This window comes from Amblyraja radiata, chromosome 19, assembly GCF_010909765.2.
Source record: "Amblyraja radiata isolate CabotCenter1 chromosome 19, sAmbRad1.1.pri, whole genome shotgun sequence".
Classification (NCBI taxonomy): Eukaryota; Metazoa; Chordata; class Chondrichthyes; order Rajiformes; family Rajidae; genus Amblyraja; species Amblyraja radiata.
Window position 1 is genome coordinate 27,134,900 of NC_045974.1, and position 21,783 is coordinate 27,156,682.

The window sequence follows — 21,783 nt, forward strand, 5'->3', positions numbered from 1 at the left end:
TTTCTGGTCGACGCTGCGACTAAGACAGGTGCCAGCAAGTCGTCAAAAAAATAGCTTAAGTGGGACAGGCCTTTAAGACTGGTCGGAGAACTGTGAAGGAGGAGGGGTGGAGATAGAGGGAAAGCAAGGATTACTTGAAGTTAGAGAAGTCAATGTTCATACCATTGGGTTGTAAGCTGCCCAAGTGAAATATGAGGTGCTGTTCCTCCAATTTGTGCTGGGCCTCACTCTGACAATGGGGGACACCCAGGATAGAATGATCAGTGTGGGAATGGGAGGGGGAGTTAAAGTGTTTAGCAACAGGGAGATCAGGTAGGTTCAAGCAGACTGATCGGAGGTGTTTCAGCGAAACGATCGACAAGCCTGCGCTTGGTCTCGCCAATATACAGGAATTCACACCTGGAACAGCAGATTAAAGTTTAAGTTGCCTAGCTTTAAGTGATAGTGTACCATGCCAGCTGGCAGGACCATTTCAAATAAATGGGGTTTATTTTAAAAGTATTCCAATCACAATATCTCATCACTAAATGGTAGAAAATATAATTAGGAAGATCAGTGATGGAACAATTTTTAATAGGTGAAAATGTTAGGAAAGACAAGGGCATGAGAAGAACGAGGCATTGTGCCTGGTCCTATTTTCAGAATGTGCCAGGATGTCATGAAACTCATTCATTGTATTACTGCCCTTATATAGTGACCAAGTCATTCACCATTCCATTGAGGATGTTCCAAATTGTTGGATACTGTGCATCAAGCCTTCTAAATTGCCTTAAGACTTTCACCGACTTTGTTTCAGTGAAAGATTACTTGTTTGTTTTGGAAGGATGGGGTAAGGTGTGTGTTTATGAATGAGACATTAGCAGAGCAGCACTCTGCCATATTCCTCGTATCATTTGTGTTGCCACCAGCTAAACATATAAACACCATGAAAGGGGCTTCACCAGTCCTGCTGACAGGGGGAGATGCAAGCACAAATATTTTTTTTAGATAAATAGCGTGAAAACAGGCCTTTCGTCCCACCGAGTCCATGCATTGATCACTAGCACTATCCGACACACGAGGGACAATTTACAATTTTACCAAAGCCAATCGACCTACAAATTTGTACTTCTCTGGAGTGTGGGAGGAAACTGGAGCAACTAGAGAAAACCCACATGGTCACAGGGAGAATGCACAAACCTCTCATTTTACAGCTATGCTCTCTAGTGTTGGACATTTCCCCCTGGGAAACAGGTTATGACTGTCAACCTTATCTATGCCTCTCATAATTTTATATACTCAAACTCTGAAGTTATGAAAGATGCTACATGCAATGTGTATGTAGAAGATGCTACTTAAATACAACCTTGGGGCTTGAAATAAACTGAGATCTGCTTTTGCCACCCTCCTTTGCTGCTCTCACTCTTATGAGGTAGTGGCAACTTCCTGACCAACCTGAAGCTAATTTGTGACCCTACGTTCGACAAAAATGCTTTACCAGCTGATTACTCCCAAACCATTAATGAACAGGCTGTCGAATGGTTTGAAGCCTGATGGTTCTTAGAATTCATATTTGTGTCAGAAGGTTAGGAAGACTTATTTTAACGGAAAAAGCGTCTCGACCCGAAACATCATTTTTTTTTTTCTCTAGAGATACTGCTGAGTCGCAGTTACTCAAACATTTTGTGTCAATCTTTGGCCTATACCTGTTTCCATTTATATTCTTATATAAGTATCAAGAGTCAAGAGTGTTTTATTATCATATGTCGCAGATAGAACAATGAAATTCTTACTTACAGCAGCACAAGAGAATATGTAAACGTAGTACACTGAAAACTATATAATAAACGAGAGAAAAAAAAATTCAATGTGTGTATATATACACACTCACAAATACACATATATATAGATCATATATATACACACACATTGTGTATTGGATTGTCCTATTGAATTAGTGTAAGAATAAAAGGCTGGCCATTTAGGACTGAGATGAGGAAAAACTTTTCATGTTGAATGGCGGTGCTGGCTCGAAGGGCCGAATGACCTATTCCTGCACCAATTTTCTATATATATTTCATTTATATATGTTCAGCCATGCAAAGTTAAGTGCAACAAAGTTCAAAATAAAAGCTCTGCTGTTAAATAGCACTGCATACCATTTTCAGGCTGTCTTGCAGACTTCTGGTTGACGTTTACTGTGTGCAGGTTAACCCACCTACTACCATTACAGTCCAGTGCAGTTTGTGTCATTAGTTATAAAATGGTTTGGGATTTCCAAATCAGCTGTACAAGACATTCTACAAATGTCGGGTTTTTGTAATACTGAGTTGACTCTGCCCAGGGCAGAGAAGAAACAATACTGAGAAGACCACTTTTTCAACAAATGAAAATGAAATAAAACCTAGAATTATTAGTTTGTTTAGTTTATTATTTTATTGTCACGTATACCAAGGTACAATGAAAAGCTGTTGTTGTGCGCTAACCAGTCAGCAGAAAGACAATACATGATTACTATCAAGTCATTCACAGTGGGCAGATTCATGATAAAGGGAATTACATTTAGTCCAAGATAAAGTCCAGTAAAGTATGATCAAACATAGTTCAAGGGTCTTCAATGAGGTAGATAGTACCTCAGGACTGGTCTCTTGTTGTTGGTAGGATGGTTTAGTTGCCTGATAACAGCTGGGAAGAAACTCTCTAAATCTGGAGATGTGTGTTTTCACACTTCTAAATCTTTTACTGATGCGAGAGGGGAGACGAGGGAGAGGCCAGGGTACGACCTCTTGAAGCAAAATTGAAGTTGTTTATTGAGAATTTTGCAGACGCTTCAGTGTCTCTGTATCATGGAAGGAAATCATGCAAATAATTTTAATTCAAAGCTGCAGTCTGTCTTGAGCTGTCTTCCAAATGTGGGTGTGCTTACAATCCAATCACAAAATCACAATGCCAAACATTTAAAGTCACCAAATAGCTCTGTCAGGCTGTGTAAACATGCAATGTTGAACAGATGGATAACATTTGAAAACAAGCTTGCTCATCCAACAATTACAAAAGGTCTCTTAATTCTGACTCCAATCCATTTTATATATCAGATATTGGCAATGATTAGAAGATTTGTGATGTCTGTGGTTTGTTTTAGTGTTGTTCCACCTCAGATGAAACAGGTAGTTTGGTTTTAATTTAATGTTGCAGGCCCTTCGGCCCACTGCTTCCATGCTAACCATTGATCACCCATTCACACTAGTTCTATGTTTTCCCACTTTCTCATTAGTTCTCTATGCACTTGGGGCACTTTACAGAGAACAATTAACCTACAAACTTGCACATCTTTGGGATGTGGGAGAAACCAGAGCACCCAGAGGAAACCCACGTGGTCACAAAAAGAACATGCAAACTCCACATAGACAGCACCTGAGGTTAGGATCAAACCTGGGACTAGGGCGCTGTGAGGCAGCAACTCTACCACTGTTGCACTGTGCCACCCATTCTCCAGAGATGTTGCCTGACTTCACTGAGTTACTACAGCATTTTGTGTCTTTCTTTGGTATAAACCAGCATCAACAGATCCTTTTCATAACATTACTAGACCAAGTGCAGACCCGTTGGGTCTGTTCCCCCAATGTGCGGTTGTGGGGGGGGAGGCGGCATGCAGCGTCACACACACTAACTATCCCCCCCCCCCCCCCCCCGCACTCATGCTAATTACCCCCTTGATATTATATTATTATTAATTTGCTCCTTTTACCCCATAACCACCCTATCTACTGACGCATAGCCCCCAACTTGCAGTCACATCTAGAGAGGGAGGGGGGGTCGTGGTTAGAGAGTGAGGGCAGAGAGAGAAGGGGCAGAGACAGAGAGAGAGACAGAGACACAGAGAGGGGCAAGAGGGATGGGGGGTGGAGAGGAGGAGAAGAGGGAGAGTGGGTGAGGGGGGAAAGGTGGGGGAGGAGGGGAGGAGAGAGAGAGGGTGAGAGTGAGGGGGAGAGAGAGGGGGTGCTGAGAGGGGGGTGAGGGGGAGAGTTGGGGAGCAGGGAGGGGGAGGGAGGGGGGAGGGTGGAGGGATGAGGGTAAGGGGTGTGGAGGGGAGGGGAGGGGGTTTAGGGGAGGGACGGTGGGGGAGGGGTTGGAGGGGAGGAGAGGGAGAAAAAGAGGGGAGGGAGAGAGAGAGAGAGAGAGAGAGAGAGAGAGAGAGAGAGAGGGAGAGAGAGAGAGACAGAGAGACAGAGAGACAGAGAGACAGAGAGACAGAGAGACAGAGAGACAGAGAGACAGAGAGACAGAGAGACAGAGAGACAGAGAGACAGAGAGAGAGAGAGAGAGAGGAGAGAGAGAGAGAGAGGGGGGGGGAGGGGGGAGAGGAGAGGAGAGGGGGGAGAGGAGAGGAAAGGGGGGGAGGAGAGGGGGGGAGGAGAGGGAAGGGGTGGAGAGGAGAGGGGGGGAGAGGAGCGGGGGGGAAGAGAGGGGGGAGAGGGGGAGGGAGAGGGGGGAGAGAGGGGGGAGAGGGGGAGGGAGAGGGGGGAGAGAGGAGAGGGAGGGGGGGAAGAGGAGAGAGAGGGGAGAGAGGAGGGGGGAGAGAGGAGATGAGGGAGGAGAGGAGGGAGGAGAGGGGGAGAGAGGAGGGGGGGAGAGGAGAGGGGGGTGATGGGGAAAGGGGGAGAGAGAGAGAGGAGGGGAGAGAGGAGAGGAGGGAGGAGGGGGGAGAGAGGAGAGGGGGAGAGGAGAGGGGGGTGATGGGGAGAGGGGGAGAGAGGGAGAGGAGGGGAGAGAGAGAGAGAAAGAGAGGGATAGGGAGAGAGAAAGGTGGGGAGAGAGAGGAGGGGAGAGAGAGAGAGGGTGCCTTTTTAATTCAACCCAAACAACCATTTGCAGGCAGAGCTTTTTTCCCTCAAACTAACCATATTTTCATTTTCAAACCACATTATGGGTACTCACAGCTGTGGAGACATTTGTTCAGTGTTATTCAGAGCTCTGATTGAGGCACACCACTTGCAGAGACTGATTGAGGCACACCACTTGCAGAGACTGATTGAGGCACACCACTTCCTGGTTTTATAGTCCCTCCCCCTCCCTCCAGCAGGGGCAGCAGAGAGAATGGGGAATTTTGTAAAAACATTAATATCTCTGTCATTTTTCATAGACGGGAAAAATCCTCAACACACATGTGGCGGAGGGGGGCTCTGAGCGAGGTGGCCAAAAATGACGTTCTCTCGGATATCGCAGCACAGAAGGCCAAAAGCGGTCAAGAACAGAGATTTAATAATATAGATAGATTATTTATGGCAGAGTTCTTTCACAGAGTGATGAAGTCATACAGCGTGGAAACAGGCCATTCAACCCAACTTGAAATTCTTATCTATGTTGATAGGTTTGAACCCTTGTCTCTGGCACTGTGAGGCAGCAGCTCTACCAGCTGCACCACTGTGCTGCCCTTTTTGCTAAAGGCAGCCATTCGCAAACCAAACACTGGTGTCAAGAACAACAATTTACCACAGAATTCATTCAATTCTTAAAGATCACTCACACTCAGATATAGTATTTACTTTTCCCTTTAAAAAATAATAACCCCATCAAAACAGACATTAAATTATGGCTTCTGATAACCATGTACATATACAAAACTAGGCAATTCATTAGTTAGAGGAATAAATATACACAATTATAAATTTAACCAAACATTAATTTATTGAGACATATGAGGAACTGCAAGTGCTGGTTTACAAAAGAAGACACATACTGCCAGAGTAACTCAGCAAGTCAGACAACTCTCTGGAGAACATGGATTGGCCCATCAAGTCAATGCCAACCCTCAGTGTAATTCATTCCCCCATTTCTATCCCTTGAACCTGGTCTGCCTCACGTAACATTAACTCAGTGGGCAACCGAGTGGCGCAGCGGTAGAGGTGCTCCCTTACAGCGGCAGAGACCTAGGTTCGATCCTGACCATGGGTGCTGTCTGTGCGGAGTTTGTACATTATCCCTGTAATCACGTGGGTTTTCTCTGGGTGCTCCAATTTCCTCTCACATTTCAAAATCATACAGGTTTGTAGTTAAATTTGCTACAGTAAAATTGTCCCTAGTCTATAGGATGGAACTAGTGTATGGGGATCGCTGGTCAGCGTGGACTCGGTGGGCCGAAGAGCCTGTTTCATGTTGTATCTCTAAACTAAAACCTAAAGCTAAAATCTTTCCCACCATCCACCATGAGTAATTTTCAACAGCCAATTAACCTAGCAACGAGAATGGTCTCAGAATGTGGAAGTGGGAAGAAATGAGAGTGGAAATGGAACAATGCAGGGAAACCCAAATTGTCACTTGGAGAACATGTCAACTCCGCACAGGCAGCACGGAGCTTAGGATTAAACCCAGGTCTCTGTCACTGTAAGGCAGCAACTATACCGCTGCACCATTGTGCCACCCCGTGCCTTCCTAATGCCAGCCTTAGGAATAAGTTGCAAAATGCAGAAGCCGCCTAAACATGGTCATGATGTGTAGAAAGGAAATGTAAATGCTGGTTTACACTGAAAATAGCCACAACATGCTGGAGTAACTCAGGAGGTCAGGCAGCATCTTTGAAGAGAAGGAACAGGCAACATTTGGGTCGAGGCCCTTCTTCAGACTGAAGGGTCTGAAGAAGGGTCTCAACCCAAAACATCGCCCATTCCTTCAGTCTGAAGAAGGATTCCAACCCGAATCGTCACCTATCCTTTTTCTCCAGAGATGTTGCCTGACCTGCTGAGTTACCCCAGCACTCTGTGTCTATCTTCAGTGTAACCCAACATAGAAACATAGAAACATAGAAAATAGGTGCAGGAGTAGGAGTAGGCCATCTGGCCCTTCGAGCCTGCACCGCCAATCAATATGATCATGGCTGATCATCCAACTCAGTATCCTGTGCCTGCCTTCTCTCCATACCCCCTGATCCCTTTAGCCACAAGGGCCACATCTAACTCCCTCTTAAATATAGCCAATGAACTGGCCTCAACTACTTTCTGTGGCAGAGAATTCCACAGATTCACCATTCTCTGTGTGAAAAATATTTTTCTCATCTCGGACCTAAAAGTCTTCCCCCAGGTCTCGTTGCTTCTCCCCTTTTCCTAATTGGCCGCCATTCAGATAATAGTCTACTTCCCTGTTCTTGCCACCAAAGTGGATAACCTCACATTTATCCACATTATACTGCATCTGCCATGCATTTTCCCATTCACCCAACCTATCCAAGTCACCTTGCAGCCTCCTAGCATCCTCCTCACAGCTAACACTGCCCCCCAGCTTCGTGTCATCCACAAACTTGGAGATGTTGCATTCAATTCCCTCGTCCAAATCATTAATATATATTGTAAATAGCTGGGGTCCCAGCACTTGCGGTACCCCAGTAGTCACTGCCTGCCATTCTGAAAAGGATCCATTTACTCCTACTCTTTGCTACCTGTCTGCCAGCCAGTTCTCTATTCACATCAATACTGAACCCCCAATACTGTGTGCTTTAAGTTTGCATACTAATCTCTTATGTGGTACCTTGTCGCGAGCCTTCTGAAAGTCCAGATATATCACATCCACTGGTTCTCCCTTATCCACTTTACCAGTTACATCCTCGAAAAATTCTATAAGATTCGTCAGACATGATTTACCTTTCATAAATCCTTGTTGACTTTGTCCAATGATTTCACCACTTTCCAAATGTGCTGCTATCCCATCTTTAATAACTGACTCCAGCATTTTCCCCACTACCGATGTTAGACTAACTGGTCTGCAATTCCCCGTTTTCTCGCTCCCTCCCTTTTTTTTAAAGTGTGGTTACATTAGCTACCCTCCAATCCTCAGGAACTACTCCAGAATCAAGAGTTTTCAAAAATTATCACTAATGCATCCACTATTTCTGGGGCTACTTCCTTAAGCACTCTAGGATGCAGCCTATCTGGCCCTGGGGATTTATCGGTCTTTAATCCATTCAATTTACCTAACACCATTTCCCGACTAACCTGGATTTCACTCAATTCCTCCATCTCATTTGACCCCCGGTCCCCTGCTATTCCCGGCAGATTATTTATATCTTCCTTAGTGAAGACAGAACCAAAGTAGTTATTCAATTGGTCTGCCATGTCCTTGTTCCCCATGATCAATTCATATGTTTCTGACTGCAAGGGACCTATATTTGTTTTAACTAACCTTCTTCTCTGCATGTGCAGTTCCTTCCTACACAGGATGTCAAGGAAAACCATGCATCATCTGTGCACTACCAGTTGATTAATTGGCACATAATGTTGGTGTTCCAATGTTGGTGTTAGTGTGCAGAAGGTGATATTGTTTGTACTGGTAATTCTTATTTCGCAGGATACTGATCAAAATCAATTCTCCATGAGGGCGTCCGTTATTCCCTTAATAGCTACGCAAACATTGCCTTGCTCCTCCACACTGATGGGAAATGTAGCGTCTGCTATTTGGGGAGACCTTTTCTGGTGGCCTTGCATATCTTGCTGCACCTCTATCTCTGAAGCCCTTCAAGCTGGTGTTAGCTGCTGGCTATATTGATGAGTATGGAGCCTCATGGGAGAGGAGGACAGAGTCGATGGGGCTGACAATAATAAAGAGGGACCGGCACGGAGGGGGGTTAGGGGCCAAGAACAAAGGGGACCTGGCGGGAAGGGAGATGCGAAGAACAAAGAGGGACCCGGATGGGGGGGACCCCCCAAGAACAAGGATGCACCCGGCAGTGGGGGGCCGCCGAGAACAAAGAGGGACCATAGGGACTCTAATGAGCAGTTTTTGTAACTTTGTCTGCGCCAGGTACATGGCAACTCTCTGCATACTTTGTGCATTGTATGCAAAAAGAAAGAGTACAATGTACCTAGTGTATATATGACATATATCATTGAATCATTGCTGCATTGAAGTCTCTGCACCTGATTGGCTGCACTGTTTGCCACATTCAGCTGGACACTCCCGTATCCAAGCTGTATCTCTAAACTCTAAACTGAATTATAGAATCAAAACAAGTCACCTTGTATAAACTTCCAGCACTTGACTCATTATAAATGTATTTACAATGCAAAACTGTTAAGGGTGTTAAGACCGCAAGAAATCGCAGAGAGATGTGGACATAGTCCAGACCATCACAGGAACCAGCCTCTCTTCCATGACTCCATCTACATTTCACGCCACCAGCATAATCAAAGACCAGTCTCATCCCAGTCTTCTCCCCTCTCCCATCAGACAAGAAGTTTGAAAGCTCACGCTTCCGGATTCAGGAATAGTTTCTTCCCAGAAGTTATCAGGTAACTGAACGGTCCTCTCATCAGCTAGAGTGTGGTCCTGACCTCCCATCAACCTAAATGGAGACTTTTGAACTATCTTTAATCAGACTTTACCAGACTTAAATCTTGCACTGAATGTTGCAATCTTTAACCTTCATCTGTGCACTGTGGAATGCTTGATTGTACTCATGTAGAGTCTTTTCTTTGACTGGATAGCACACAACAAGAGCTTTTCACTGTACCTCGGCACCTGTACATGGCAATAATAAATACTAAACTAAACTAAACCGAGTAAGTGAGATCTTTTTGTTGCCAATGTAGAGCCTGAGTAAACCCTTTGAAACTCAGAGAACAGTAAATCATGATGCATGTCAGCTATCTGCAACTTGAGAAGTGTGTAGGACGGAATTGCAGATGATGGTTTACATCAAAGATAGACACAATGTGCTGGAGTAACTCATCAGGACAGGCCGCATCTCTAGAGAGAAGGAATGTGACATTTCGGGTCGAGACCCTTCTTCAGAGTCGGGGGGCGGGGGGAAGGATCTTCTCGACTTGATCTTGATTTCCACTGAGAGAGCAGTCTGACTGCAAGGGCATGATTACAGTTTGTACCACAAAAAGTGACATATCTTTGTGAAGAGGGTATTGGAAAACCTAAACTTGCAAATGTTTTGATTTATCAGAGATGTCAGAGAGGTTGTGGAACCTCTGAGGACTCTCTTGGAGTATGTTCTTTGCAGATGGGCATTTCATTGCCTGGGCTGCAAGGTCCACAATTCATCCTGAATGCCCAACCAAGCCAACAACAATGTTTACAGAAGAACACAAGGTGCTGGAGTAACTCAACAGGTCAGGCAGCATCTCTGGGGAGCATGAATAGGTGATGTCTTGGGTCATGGACTCCAGTGATGCTACTTGACACTCTGAGTTACCCCAGCAGTTTGTGTTCTACGCAGGATTCCGGCTGTAGTTCCTTGTGCAACATTGCTTGCAGTGACGGAGAGCTGCCAGTAGTGTCACCACTGAGACACCATAGTAATGAGTATCGCAGCATCCAAATGTTGGACAAAACATAGACACAAAATGCTGGATTAACTCAGCGGGTCAGGCAGCATCTCTGGAGAAAAGGAATGAGTGATGTTTCGGGTTGGAACCCTTCTTCGGACTGAAAGATAGAGGGTCAGAAGAAAACAGGGCCGGCAAACGATCAACTCAGGAAGAGTAGAGTCTATAATGGATCTTTGTTGGCTTGGGAAGATGTGCTATCAACAGGGAAACAAGCATGCGAACAGTAGAACGACTAGGCTGGGGGAGGGGGTGAGAGGGGGTAAAGGAATAAAGAAGTTACTTGAAATTAGAGAAGTCAATGTTCATACCACTGCATTGTAAGCTGCCCGTGAAATATGAGTTGCTATTTCTCCAATTTGCGAGAAGCCTCACTCTGACAGAGGAGGAGGCCCAGGACAGAAAGGTCAATTTGGGAATGGGAAGGGGAATTAAAATGTTTGGCAACCGGGAGATCATGTAGGCCAAGGTGGACTGAGCAGAAATATATAGCGAAACTATCACAAAATCTAAGCTTGATCTCGCCGGCATATAGGAGCCTACACTGGGAGTACCGGATAGGTTGAGGTTGGAGGAGGTGCAAGTAAATCACTGCCTCATCTGAAAAAACTGTCGGCATCCCTGGATGAAGTCGAGGGAGGAGGTACTGGTACTGTATCTCCTGTGGTTGCAGGGAAAAATCTCGGGGGTGGCTTGGACAAAACACCCTCCACCAAACTCTCTGCGCTTAGGAAGGTGTCTGAGCAGCTTGCAATCTATTTTGTCCAGTTAAGTCTCCCGGAATATTCCTATAGAAAAGCAACAATTTGCAGCAAGGATCTCCTGGCTCTCCTGAGAATGTTCCATGACACTTGTTGAGTGCAGTCTTATCTCAGTACAGATAGAAAATCAGACCCCATTTAGAGTATTGTGTTCAGTTCTGGGCAGCATGTCATTGGAAAGATGTTGTCAAGCTGGAAAGGGTACAGAGAAGATTTACAAGGACGTTGCCAGGACTCTGGGGCCTGAGCTATAGAGAGAAGTTGAGCAGGCTGGGACTTTATTCCTTGGAACGCAGGAGGATGAGGGGTGATCTTATAGAGGTGTGCAAAATCATGAGAGGAATAGATCGGGAAAACACACAGAGTCTCTTACCCAGAGTAGGGTCATTGAGAGCCAGAGGACATAGGTTTAAGGTGAAGGGGGAAAGATTTAATAAGAAACTGAGGGCTAACTTTTTCACACAAAGGGTTGTGGGTATATGGCACAAGCTGCCTGTGGAGGTAGTTAAGTCATACTATTGCAGAGTTTTGGAAACAGTTAGACAGGTACATGGATAGGACAGGTTTGGAGAGATATGGGGCAAAGGCAGACAGCTGGGACTAGTGTAGATGGGACAAGTTGGTCGCTGTGGGCAATTGGGTCAAAGGGCCTGTTACCACGCTGTGCCATTCTATGGTTCTTGCCTTATGGGAGATGGGAGAAGCTGTGGCATTCAGACAAATTTCATTCATTAACAAGATGGAGTCAAAGGTGTTAATTAACACAGCAGGACATTGATGGATGTAAAGAGCTAACCTCCATGGTTCAATCTTCACTGACAAATAAACTTTATTTTTGTCTTGATTATTATTTATCTTAACATTGCATTGTCAATATAATTAACTGAATGAGGCTTTAAAGTGCACGAAGGATTAGGTTGCCTTCTATAACGAGCTAAATACATATGCCAACCTATTGTAATCGCATCTGATGATCTGACTTCAGCATATTGTACTTTCACCCAAAGAAGAGTTTCTCTAAATATCCTTCCCTTTCTCCATTTCCCATTTTAAGCATTTTAATTTTTTTGTTTTCGATCATAATGTGCCCAAAACAAAACCTCCCGTATTTGCAAATTAATGAGTGATTTCCTTTATTTGTCCCATTTTTCATGTACGGATTTTTAAAGGATACTTATTTTGAGGAATCTGCCAATGCAAGGGTCAAGTTTCTGATGAATTAGTTTGATGTATTCATATCATTAAAATCCTGAGAGGAAAATCGATCTCTTTTAACACTTTGGCAGAAAGGAAAGGTCAGAGGTTTGGTGACTATCAATCCCAATTGATTTTTTTCTGAAGGAATTGCTCTCTGACTAAGAGGGATTTTTTCGCGTGTACCAATATGCTTGAGCACACAACATAGATTTTGTACATTTTTCGTGGCACTCCAGTGTGTGAAGTGAGGGGTGTGGTTTGGAGATTTTGTGGGAGCTCGTGTGCCTTTTACCCTTGTTCCTCCAGTTGCTAGATTCATTTGCATCTAGAGTCATGGAAGAGTCATACAGTGTGGAAACAGGTCCTTCAGTCCAACTTGCCCACATAGACCAACATGTTCCAACTACACTAGTCCCACATGTCTGTGTTTGGCCAATATCCCTCGAAACCTGTTCTAACCATGCACCTGTCTTATTGTTTCTAAAGGTGGAGTGGAGGATGCCAACACATCATTATAAAACACTGATTTGGCCACAATTGGAGTATTTCGTACAGCTCTCGTCATCTTAGGAAATGCGAATTGCTTAGAAAAAGAGCAGAAGAAAGTTACTAAAATGGTCTAGTTTATCAAGTCGCTTTTATTGTCAAATGCACAAGTACAACAAGATAAAGGTACAATGAAAATCTTGTTTACAGCAGCATCACAGGCACTAAGATTCAGGGCAGCACCATACACTGTGGTAGAGTTGCAGTCTCAAAGCGTCAGAGACCCAGGTTCGATCCTGACCATGGGTGCTGTCTGTATGGACTTTGGACTTCTTCCACTGACTGTGTGGGTTGTCTTCGGGTGCTTTGGCTTCCTCCCATATTCCAAAGATGTGCAGGTTTGTAGGTTAATTGGTTTCTGTAAATTGTCCCGAGTGTGTAGGATAGAAGTAATGTAAGTCCCATCAGTCTGAAGAAGGGTTTCGGCCCGAAACGTCGCCTATTTCCTTCGCTCCATAGATGCTGCTGCACCCGCTGAGTTTCTCCAGCATTTTTGTGTACCTTCGAACTTCCAGCATCTGCAGTTCCTTCTTGAACAAGTAAGTAAGTTTTATTTATATAGCACATTTTAAGTCAACTCGCATTGACACCAAAGTGCTTTACATAAAATAAATAATAAGTTTCCATACAAACCATAGAAAAAGGTTTAAAAAAAAATGTACAGTTGGTCGGCACAGGCTCGGTGGGCCGAAAGGCATGTTTCCATGTTGTATCTTTAAACTAAACTAAATCTAAATAAATTATACATAAATTACATTTGAATTCTACAACATAGTAGGAAAGAAAAAGATTGTCCAGAAAACAAGACGTTAGTGCAAACAGAATTAGAAAGCAAGTCCGTGTTGGTGCAGAAGGCAGCCCATTGCCGAGATAGGATTAAGGTTGTGCACAGGGCCGGTTTTAAGCCGATTTGACCGATTGCCCCCAATTGGGCCCCGCGCCTAATGGGGGCCCCGCACTAATGTTCCGTATTTCGTACGGAAATACGAATTCTCTTTGTTAAATAAAGATTATATTTTTTAATTCGCCATGCGGATTTTTTTTTAAACGACCATGTATAACAACCGCTGCACGGCCATCAGACACAAACGATTTGTTAACTAGCACTGTTAGCACTTCTTAACATGAAGTTGTTAACAAGTTGTTATATCAATCTGCATCCATCCACATTCCTCAGTAAATGTTATTGTGTTTTGAATGAGTATTAATGACGCCGTGTTCCTTTGTATAAAATTCACGCGGCGTCATAAATACTTGTTTAAAACACAATTACATTTACTGAGGAATGTAGATCGATGACACATTGAGAATTTCTTTAAACTCACCATCATGAGTGAGGGCCCCGGACCGCGAGAAGGGGCTTCTTCTTGGTGGGCAGGTTAGTCATTCACCTACCGACCCACGTTGTGTCTCTCTGTGCTTTGCTCTCTCTCTCCCTCCTTCTCTCTCTCCCGCTCACCATCTCGTCTCTCTCTAGCTCTCCCACTCCCTCTCTATCACCCTGTCTCCTCAGCATTCCCGGAATCATTGACGTTTAGCGGTAGACAAAAATGCTGGAGAAACCCAGCGGGTGAGGCAGCCGCCTTGACCGCTGAGTTCCTCCAGCACTCTGTGTTTTTTGTTTGGCTCTGAAGTTGAAGGTGGCTCAGCGGGACGGGCATGGGCTCTGGGGAGAGGGTTGCGTTTCTGGTCGAGACCCGTCTTCAGACAATCACAAGTACTCTCACCGACGAGAGTTCAATTCAGTCTGAAGAAGGGTCTTCTCTCCAGAGTCGCTGCGCTGCCTGTCCTGCTGAGTTACTCCAGCTTTATGTCTATCTTCAATTTCAGAGAAATACAATTTCTCACGGGGGGCTTATAACGTCTCTAAACCCCTCTGGGACCCTCTGAACACCTCTAAACCCCGTCTACCCCCCCCCCCCCCCCCCCCCCCCCCCTATTTCCCTCTACAACACTTCTGAACACTTCTAAACCTATCTGAAGCCCTCTAAACATCTCTAAACCATTTAAACCCCTCTAAACTAGGAGGCTACAAGGTGACTTGTATAGGCTGGGTGAGTGGGCAAATGCATGGCAGATGCAGTATAATGTGGATAAATGTGAGGTTACCCACTTTGGTGGCAAAAACAGGAAAGTAGACTTTTATCTGAATGGTGGCCGATTAGGCAAAGGGGAGATGCAACGAGACCTGGGTGTCATGGTACACCAGTCATTGAAAGTAGGCATGCAGGTGCAGCAGGCAGTGAAGAAAGCGAATGGTATGTTAGCATTCATAGCAAAATGATTTGAGTATAGGAGCAGGGAGGTTCTACTGCAGTTGTACAGGGTCTTGGTGAGACCACACCAGGAGTATTGCGTACAGTTTTGGTCTCCTAATCTGAGGAAAGACATTCTTGCCATGGAGGGAGTACAGAGAAGGTTCACCAGACTGATTCCTGGGATGTCAGGACTTTCATATGAAGAAAGACTGGATAGACTCGGCTTGCACTCGCTAAAATTTAGAAGATTGAGGGGGATCTTATAGAAACTTACAAAATTCTTAAGGAGTTGGACAGGCTAGATGCAGGAAGATTGTTCCCGATGTTGGGGAAGTCCAGAACAAGGGGTCACAGTTTAAGGATAAAGGGGAAATCTTTTAGGACTGAGATGAGAAAAACATTTTTTACACAGAGAGTGGTGAATCTCTGGAATTCTCTGGCACAGAATGTAGTTGAGGCCAATTCGTTGGCTATATTTAAGAGGGAGTTAGATGTGGCCCTTGTGGCTAAAGGAATCAGGGGGTATGGAGAGAAGGCAGGTACAGGATACTGAGTTGGATGATCAGCCATGATCATATTGAATGGCTGTGCAGGCTCGAAGGGCCAAATGGTCTACTCCCGCACCTATTGTCTATGGTTCTATGACTACGTCCAACTGCTGTCTGGTTCGTTGATCGGTTTGCTAGATGTGAACTATTTTGGGAGAGAAAAATGCTCACGGCAGACCAAACGTGTTAAACAGAAATTGGTCAGATATTGAGCTTTACACAGTGAGAAATCATGTGAAATAATCACTGAATTTTAAATGAATGTACCTGCATGTTATACTGTTTAGTTTGGAGATACAACCAGATAGTCTGGTTGACACAACCAGTTTAGTTTGGAGATACAACCAGATCCACTGAGTTCGCACCGACCCGCGATTTTTGTTACAGATTTGACAATTTTGTTTGGCGGCCAATCAATCGTTGTCTCTAAGGGGGTTGCATCCAATCACCAACCAGCTTGCTTTAAAATTCCCGTCCAATCACAAATAGATCTCCTCCCGTCCAATCAGCCGCTGTCTCCAAGGGCATTGTGTCCAATCACATAATGCAGTTTAATGGTAATTAGCTGCTACGGTAAAGGTTGGAAGCAGCGGAGCTACTGACAGTCAAACGGGAGGGAGCGGGAGAGATTCACACAGTGTAGAATCCATCACACCCTAGTGTACAATTTCATAATATATACTAAATAACTGGGCTGACACACCTTGGCTGGGAATCTGGGGTTCACCAAAATTGTTCCCAATTGGGCCCCGCACCCCCTAAGGCCGGCCCTGAGAGTAGGGGCCCCGCCATCAGTTTTCTAATTGGGCCCCGCAATTCCTAGCACCGGCCCTGGTTGTGCAGGTTGGGTCAGGAAACTGATGGTTGTAGGAAAGTAGCTCTTGCTGAACCAGGTGATGCGGGACTTCAGGCTTCTGCACCTCCTGCCTGATGGTAGCAGCAAGAAGGGAGCTTGGCCCAGATGCTGTGGATACTTGGTGATAGATGGCAACTTCTTGAGGCAGCACTTCATGTTGCTGCTTTCAGTGCTGGGGAGTGTTCTGACTGTGACGAGTTGAGCTGAGTCCACCGCTATCTGCAGCTTCTTGCTCTCCCGTGTGTTGGACTTGCCAGAGCAGGCCCTGACACAACCAATCAGGAAGCTTTCTACAGTACATCTGCAGAAGTTTGCTCAAGTGTTTGAATACATGCTGAATCTTTTTAAACTTCTAAGAAAGTCAAGACACTGGTGTGCCTTGTTCATGATAATGATAGACAGATAGACAGATGGATGGACAAACATATGGATGGATAGAGTTAGATAATCATAATCGTATTTTATTCGCCAAGTATGTTTTGCAACATACGAGGAATTTGGTTTGCTATATATTTATACCAAAAAAGCAACAAGACACATAACTACATCAAAATTTGACATAAACATCCACTATAGCAGCTCCTCCCCATTCCCCACTGTGATGGAAGACAATAAAGTCTTATCTGATAGATAGATAGATAGATAGATAGATAGATAGATAGATAGATAGATAGATAGATAGATAGATAGATAGATAGATAGATAGATAGATAGATAGATAGATAGATAGATAGACAGACTGACAGACAGACGGATAGATGGATATATAAATGGATGCATGTATTTGTGTGTGTGCTGGGACAGTGCTAATCTTTGAGATTACGTCTATGTGCTGAACAAATGACAATGCCATTTTTACAAAAGGATTGCAAATCAAGTATAGGACTATTATTTAAAGGTTCTGCAGTGTATTAAATGATTCAAATGGTGCAGCAGTATACTTCAGATACCATTGGTTCAATTTGATAGGCAACATTATTCTGCTACATGACTGTGTAAAGTTATATGCTTAATTAGGCTTCATCATATTTCTGGAGATTACTTTTGATAAAAGTATTTTATGGAAAAGTTTAACTTGTACTAGTTTGCCAGGAATAAATGAACCACGAGAAAAGCTATGCTCTCCTTTGAGATGGTACTGCTGTTCAATAAGTTCATTGATGATGTCCTAGCTCAGCTGAATTTTCCCATTTAATGTTTTTCCCTGTAGTTCTGCTAAATTGGAGCCTGGGGCTGCTAAACAAGCATGTTGATTATTTCTCACAATTCTATGCATTTAATTATTGGGTTGCTCGCAGTCAAAATCAAAATAGAATAATTCTGAAGCTAAACAATATTTAAGCAATAACCTGATTTCATGTTCCTTTGTCTACGTGTCAAGTATCTATCGCTTCCCATCTCGGTTTTTAATGTTCTTGCATTTCTCCCATTAACCCATTGTCTGGATGACTTCTCAATTTATCTTAACGGGACAAACAGGGCGGCACAGTGGTGCAGCGGTAGAGTTGCTGCCTTACAGCGCCAGAGACCTGGGTTTGATCCTGACTATGGGTGCTGTCTGTACGGAGTTTGCAGGCTCTCCCTGTGACCCTGTGGGTCCCCTCCGGTGGCTCCGGTTTCCTTCCACATTTTAAAGATGTCCAAGTTTGTAGGTTAATTGGCTTCTGTAAATTGTAAATTTTCCCTAGTCTCCAAGATCACAATCACAATAATACTTTATTAGCCAAGTATGCTTTGCAACATACGAGGAATTTCATTTGCCAAGTCAGCCATACAATAAAAAGCAACAAAACACACAACATACATTTTAACATAAACATCCACCACAGTGACTCCTCCACATTCCTCACTGTGATGGAAGGCAAAAAAAAGTTCAATCTTTTCCCTTAGCTCTCCCGCGGTCGGGGGCTTCGAGCCCTCCGTTGACAAGATGATCTTGACTCCCATAGTCGGCGACATTTTGGCCCTCTGCATCAGGGCGATCAGCTTCTGCATCGGGGGGATGTCAGCTCCCCGCGCCGGCAATTGGACCCCGCATCGAGGCTGGTCGACCTCTGTGTTGTTGGAGCTCCCAACTAGCCTCTCCCGAGACTGCGAGCTCCCGATGTAAAGTCCGCCGGCTGCGATTGGAGCGATCCCAGGCAAGGGATCGGCTCCGATGTTAAGTCCACGCCCCGCAGTGGGGCCCCAAGTCAGTCTGGGGAGGCCTCCAGCTCCATCGATGGTCGGCCACATATCAGCCGGAGATACGACCAGGAAAATAATTGCATCTCCGGCAAGGAAAGAAACAGAAAAAAGTTTCCCCCTGACCCTCTCCCCCTCACCCCACATAAAACAAACTGGAGAGCATTTACACTGACTTTTAACACACACTAAAAATAAAAAAAAGACCAAAAAAAACAGACAGACTGTTGGTGGGGCTGCCAATCATTCGGCGCCTCTGGTGGAAGTAGTGTATGGGTGATCAGTAGTCGATACGAGCTCAGTGGGCCAAAAGGCCCGTTTCCACATTGTTTCTCTAAACTAAACTAAACTTATCAACCCTGGAATCACCCTGTGCGTTCCCCTCCCCCACCCCCCCACCCACCTCTGCTTTCAGTTTGAAGCACCTTAATAGCACCTTTTTTTTTTAAAGCACAATCAAGAATTTTATCTGTTTAATTTTTTTGAAAGTAATTGTGTATCACATTCTTTTTTTCTTTTTCTAAGGCACTTTACAAGAAGGAGATGCAATATAAATCTAATAAACCGGGATGACCACCCAAGTCCTAAAATTCTGAGGTATTTGTTTGCACCATATGATTCAGGAATATTACCCTGATTTACAATGCAAGACGATAGACAAATAAAGAATGGAGGAATTACATTTTGTAGTTGGAATATACGGGGTGCCAACGAACCAATTAAGAGGGGTAAAATTTTTGCCCAACTAAAATCGTTGAAAAGCGACATAATGTTTTTGCAGGAGACACACATGAAACAACAAACACAAATAAGATTAAAGGCGAATTGGATAGGCCAAACATACTACTCCTCATTTACTTCTAAATCTAGGGGTACAGCTATTCTTATTAGGAAAGGTATTCCTTTTAAATTAAAGAATACCATATCAGATAAAGAGGGAAGATATATTATAGTTTCGGGTGAAATTTATGCAACCCCACTAACTTTGATAAATAATTATGCTCCGAGTTTTGATAACCCCCACTTTTTTGATAAAATTATTGACATAATATCAGAGTTTAATTACCAAAATGTGATAATAGGGGGGGACTTTAACTGTGTTTTAGATTCATATCTAGATAAATCAGCAAAACAAAAGAAGAGTAATTTAAAACTAAAACTAGCGAACTTCTAAATACATATATAAAAAATACTAATATAATAGATGTATGGAGATCTGCTAATCCAGTCGGAAGGGAATACTCGTTTTACTCTTCGGTGCATAAAACGTATTCAAGAATTGATTATTTTTTAGTGGATATGAAATTAATGCCATATACAAACAACCCAACATACCACATTAGTAGTATTTCAGATCACTCCCCGTTGACATTTTCAGTAAAATTTGAGGGAATGCCGGGTAAAAATATTTTTTGGAGGTTTAATACACATATTTTAAATGACGTGCAAGGCTATCAATATTTAAAACAACAAATGGAACTTTTTTTCGATACAAATGATATACCAGGTACTTTGCCTTCTTTATTATGGGAAACTTTTAAGGCATTTATGAGAGGAATTATAATTTCATATCAAAGTTTTCAAAATAAAAAGAATAAGACAGAACAATTGTTGTTAGAACAAGAAATCAGACAGTTAGAGTTGGATAATGCCAAAGATTCCACGACAGATAAACACAATAAGATAATATTACTGAAATTTAAACTTAATCGAATTTTATCGGCAAGAGTAATAAGACTATTCCAAATGACAAAACAGGAACATTTTGAGTTTGGTGACAAACCACATAAGCTTTTAGCTCGCCAATTGAAAAAACAAGAAAAGGAAAATACTATAACCAAAATTAAATCAGAGAAAGGTGAATTACTAATACTACCTAAAGATATTAATAATAGATTTGCCCAATTTTACCAAAACTTATATACATCTAAAATTAAAAGAGAAGATAGTAAAATTAAAAAATTTCTAGATAATTGTAATCTTCCAATACTGGACCTTTTGGAACAAGAGGAATTAGGAGCTCAAATTACAATCAAAGAAATAGGTGAAACAATAAAATCGCTGAAAAATGGTAAGACACCGGGACCAGATGGTTTTAATAATGAATTTTATAAAAAATTTCAGGAGATAACAACCCCTTATTTATTTAATTTATACTCCCATGCTTTTAAAGAAAACAAACTACCTGAAACACTAACAGAATCAACTATTACGCTTATTCCAAAAAAAGATAAAGATTTAGAAGATCCGGGCTCGTACAGAGCTATATCACTTTTAAATACAGATCAGAACATTTTAGCAAAGATTTTAGCAAGAAGATTAAGCAAATATATTAGTAAATTGATAAACCCTGATCAAACGGGGTTTATACCTAAAAGATACTCATTTAATAATCTGAGACGTCTGTTTAATATAATGTACTCGCATAAAGTAGAGGAAGAAGATATATCAATTATTTCTTTGGATGCAGAGAAAGCATTTGATCAGGTAGAGTGGCAATACTTATATAAAGTACTACAAAAATTTAATATGGGAGAGAATTTTATAACATGGGTAAAATTATTATATGATAAACCGATGGCAAGAATTTTAACTAATAACATGTTATCTCAAAAATTTCAACTATCAAGGGGTAATAGGCAGGGATGTGCACTATCACCCCTGCTATTTGCCCTTATGATAGAACCCCTGGCTGAAAGTATAAGAATTCATCCGAATATTCAGGGCTATAATACCAGAGACTCAAAGAATAAAATCTCATTATATGCAGACGATATACTTTTATATATTACAAAGTCACAAACGAGCATACCAAATTTATTAAACTTAATAGAGGAATTTGGGTCTTTTTCTGGATATAGAATAAACTGGAATAAAAGTGAAATCATGACATTAAAACCTCAAGAACCTACACACTTACTGAAGTTCCCCTTTAAAATCGCAACAGAAAAATTTAAATATTTGGGTATTCAGATTACTAGAAAATATAAAGCATTATTCAATGCTAATTTCATGCCTTTATTAAATAAACTTAATACGTTGATTAAATTTTGGAAAACACTTCCCTTATCATTATTAGGTAGAATAAATGCAATAAAAATGATCTTCCTACCACAATTACTATACCTA

General features: G+C 42.8%; 1 long non-coding RNA gene across 1 annotated transcript; it reads left to right on the plus strand.

The window, feature by feature from the left end:
• Window positions 1-19: 19 nt before the first annotated feature.
• Window positions 20-19,869, plus strand: LOC116984221. The gene is made up of 3 exons (XR_004414928.1): window positions 20-81; window positions 15,548-15,552; window positions 19,859-19,869. It is a non-coding gene; the product is annotated as an uncharacterized LOC116984221 (long non-coding RNA).
• The last annotated feature ends 1,914 nt before the right edge of the window (window positions 19,870-21,783 follow it).